The 4,776-nt window shown below is 36.2% G+C and overlaps 1 protein-coding gene across 1 annotated transcript in view; it reads right to left on the reverse strand.

Annotated features, from left to right (window-relative positions):
• LOC109583692 (uncharacterized) overlaps positions 1 to 4,776 on the reverse strand; it is a gene marked incomplete at its 5' end in the record, with an annotated part of 11,657 nt that overhangs the window by 3,738 nt on the left and 3,143 nt on the right. The gene's annotated exons all lie outside the window — the stretch shown is intronic.

Here is a 4,776-nt window from a genome sequence, read left to right on the forward strand (position 1 = left end):
GACCATTAGTATCATGATATTGTTCATCCATTATATGACCATTGATATTCATGACCATACACTTCAAGACATCAAGTAATCCTTCTCTAGCAACATAGTGAAGAAAAGGGACACCATCTTTACCAGTAACCATTATATCACAGTTACACTCATTAATGATACACTTCAAGACATCAAGTAATCCTTCTCTAGCAACATAGTGAAGAAAAGGGACACCATCTTTACCAGTAACCATTATATCACAGTTACACTCATTAATGATACACTTCAAGACATCAAGTAATCCTTCTCTAGCAACATAGTGAAGAAAAGGGACACTATCTTTATCAGTGACCATTATATCACAGTTACACTCATTTATAAGGTACTTTACAACATTTAAGTGTTTAAAAGCACAATGAAGAACAGTCCGACCATTAGTATCATGATATTTTTCATTTATTATATGACCATTGATATTCATGACCATACACTTCAAGACATCAAGTAATCCTTCTCTAGCAACATAGTGAAGAAAAGGGACACCATCTTTACCAGTAACCATTATATCACAGTTACACTCATTAATGATACACTTCAAGACATCAAGTAATCCTTCTCTAGCAACATAGTGAAGAAAAGGGACACCATCTTTACCAGTAACCATTATATCACAGTTACACTCATTAATGATACACTTCAAGACATCAAGTAATCCTTCTCTAGCAACATAGTGAAGAAAAGGGACACTATCTTTATCAGTGACCATTATATCACAGTTACACTCATTAATGAGGTACTCTACAACATTTAAGTGTTTAAAAGCACAATGAAGAACAGTCCGACCATTAGTATCATGATATTGTTCATCCATTATATGACCATTGATATTCATGACCATACACTTCAAGACATCAAGTAATCCTTCTCTAGCTACATAATGAAGAAAAGGGACACCATTCTTATCAGTGGCCATTATATCACAGTTACACTCATTAATGAGGTACTTTACAACGTCTATGTGTTTAACAGCACAATGAAGAACAGTCCGACCATTAGTATCATGATATTGTTCATCCATTATATGACCATTGATATTCATGACCATACACTTCAAGACATCAAGTAATCCTTCTCTAGCTACATAATGAAGAAAAGGGACACCATTCTTATCAGTGGCCATTATATCACAGTTACACTCATTAATGAGGTACTTTACAACATCTATGTGTTTAACAGCATGATGAAGAACAGTCTGACCATTAGTATCACGATATTGTTTATTCATTATATGACCATTGATATTCATGACCATACACTTCAAGACATCAAGTAATCCTTCACTAGCTACATAATGAAGAAAAGGGACACCATCTTTATCAGTGACCATTATATCACAGTTATACTCATTAATGAGGTACTTTACAACATCTATGTGTTTAACAGCACAATGAAGAACAGTCTGACCTCTATTGTTAGTAGTCATTGGATTACAGTAATGAGTATTGATGAGGTACTTCATGACATCAAGTAATCCTTCACTAGCTGCATCATGTAGAATAGTATTTCCATCCTTATCAGGAGTCATTGCATCACAGTTACACTCATTGATGAGGTACTTTACAACATCTATGTGTTTAACAGCACAATGAAGAACAGTCCGACCATTAGTATCACGATATTGTTCATCCATTATATGACCATTGATATTCATGACCATACACTTCAAGACATCAAGTAATCCTTCACTAGCTACATAATGAAGAAAAGGGATGCTATCTTTATCAGTGATCATTATATCACAGTTACACTCATTAATGATACACTTCAAGACATCAAGTAATCCTTCTCTAGCTACATAATGAAGAACAGGGTCACCACTGCCATAGCTATAAGTATGCATCATTGGATCACAGCCACACTCTTTAATAAAATATTCAACTATATCAACATGATTACCTTTAGCAGCAGTATAAAGACAGGATTTACCATTATAGTATTTATTTGGATTAAAGCAGTAATTAGTGATGAGATCTCTTGTAACATCTAACCAGCCATTACTTATAGAATCATAAAGCAGGTTAAGCTCATCTTTATGAAGTACATCAGGATCTTGTAAACGTAATAACTGAACAGCTTCTTTATGATCTCTTTTTGCAAATGCATTCCTACATTGTATTCTAAGCAGCGATCTTTCCCATTCATCCATAATCAACGTATTCTTTCTTTTAACAAGAGGCCAAGGTAATGAGTGAGAGAATAGCAGTGGGAGCTGACATTGATATTAGAGTAAATGAAATTTACTCTAATGGAGCTGGAGAATTAGTCTGGCCAGCGAGACTACTGGAGAATCACTGAATCAGCCTCGGAATCAGCAGAATAGTATAGAGCCCGCCCTTTATGGAGTTTGATTGGGGCGACCCCGGCCATAGATAATATTTCATGTAGTATATTATCTATGCCCCGGCGGGCCTGAGCACGCCCCACCGCCACTCTCGAGGACTCATAAATTCTTATGAATATTAATCTCGCGGGGCAAGGTCTATATTTATGGATATGGTGTGATGCCTCGAGCGATGGACTGGTCTGTTCTTAAAGGAGAACAGTGATTCCTCTAGCTCCTGGTTAATGTTCTTGATACACTGATACTTGGACTCTAAACTCTGTAGAGTATGAGCATATGATGTACATGTAGTCTGTATATGATCATTTACAGTTTCACACTACAGTGGCTACACTAAGAACAGTTCTTAAAGCACAACATAGAGCTGTTGCACGGAAGTAATCAATGGGAGGATGTAGCTAAAATTGAACTAAATTGTCCGCCATGTAGGGTGGCAAGAACGCCAAGAATGTACATGGTGGAATGGGGAGAATAGAGTTGACATTCAAGGCTAATGCAAGGTAGGAGATGAAGATATTGAGTGATGAAGTCTCTATAATATTCTGCAGCGAAGTATGATATCTCTTTGATGAAAAATTCCAGTTTGTTTCCATTCGTTGCGTGAACATTCTTACCACTCAAGATGGCCGACAGGAAGCTCCACCTACCCCATTGATTACATATCCATGCAACAGCTCTATAGATCTATAGTATACACTATGCAACATTTATTGCAAACAACTTGTTGCATGCAACACAGTTTACCGTATAGCGGGTAAATTTGGAGGGGCTAAATTTTGGTGAATTGCTAAATTTTGGTGATTGGCAGATTTTAATCTGGTAAATTTGTGGCCATGTGCCATTGAGCATGATGCATAATAATGGCTCAAAATGGCGGACTTTATTTTGGTAAATGGCTATCAAATGCCAAATTCGCCAAATTTAATCCCCTCCAAAATTTCCTGCTATACAGTATACAGGAGTCAACGGAGCTTGCAACATGTTGCATGAAAAAATGGCTCCAAAATCACCCCCAATTTTTATTACATTTTTTGATACATATTGATATACTTATGCTACGTAGAAAGTTTGAGCTGATTCCGACTTCAACTTTTCGAGCTATGGCCATTTAAAAAATGAGCCAAAATCTGAAAAATACCCAAGGTTATAGCCCATGGTTTTTTCCAAAAATTGGCCCTGAAATGTTCCTCAGTCTAAATTAATGAGCATGTGATGTATACATTTATAATATATTTGCTGTTTTTTTCTCTCTCTCTCTCAGTTATGATATTCAAGGTGCTATTATCCAGTCTTTATTATTTTCTCTGGCTCAATCTTGTGCTACTTTTGTACTCTCGGGAGGAATGATCATTGGAGCTTATGCATACACTTCTCCTGGTACTGTCTATTATGCTGATATTAGTGACATATTCAAGTAAAAGAGAGAGAGAGGGAGACAATACATGTACATGTACTCCAAACCCACTTTTATTGCTAATTTTAGTCAATTTTTAGGGACATTAAAAACAATAAATTATTTTAATGGCATGTAAATCATTAACTTTCTTAAAACATGTTAAAAGAAAAAATGCTAAATTTTATAGAGCCATTTTTTCACTACATTAAAAACACTTAAGTTTAGTGCACCTAATTAAAAGTATAGACTGAAATTATTTCTTTCCCCTCCAGAGCTATCGGTGCAATGCTGTATGCTGGCTGGTTGTTTAAGGAGCTCATTCGCTCACTGCCTGATACCCAGTCGGCACAAATAGCAGCTTCAAGAATACTAGCACTACTGGAGGAAAAACCCTCCATTAACATACCTAACCAAGGAGTGGATATCGCCACAAAAGTACGTGTACTTTTGTAATTAGTAAAAAATTTGTAAAAAATTAATTTTGATTGGAATTACCTCAAACTTTCTACACAACATAACAATAAATGTTATGTTAAATAATAATGTTAAATAATGCCTTTACGTGTACATGTACACATACACGTATGTACATGTATGACACCTGTAGAAGAAGAATTAATGATTATTTTTTAATATTGTAGTTTCAAGAAGATTATGCTAAGCTCGCATTAGATGACATTCATTTCTCTTACTCGTCTCGTCCTGGTGTGGTGGTACTACCCGGTCTGAGTCTCACCGTTAAACCAGGAAAGACTCTCGGGATCGTAGGACCGAGCGGATCAGGAAAGAGCACCATACTGTCGCTTGCCGAGAGATTCTATGATCCTGACCCTGATTCAGGAACAATAGAATTCAACAATATTAATATCAATATCTTTGAGATCTCATCTCTCCGGAGACAGATGAGTCTAGTACCACAGGACCCAGTTTTATTTGACATGTCTATTTCTGATAACATTCGGTATGGGGCTTTATTTAGAAACGACATTACTGAAGA

Source organism: Amphimedon queenslandica, unplaced genomic scaffold (assembly GCF_000090795.2).
Source record: "Amphimedon queenslandica unplaced genomic scaffold, v1.1 AMPQUscaffold_13287, whole genome shotgun sequence".
In the NCBI taxonomy this organism is placed as follows: domain Eukaryota; kingdom Metazoa; phylum Porifera; class Demospongiae; order Haplosclerida; family Niphatidae; genus Amphimedon; species Amphimedon queenslandica.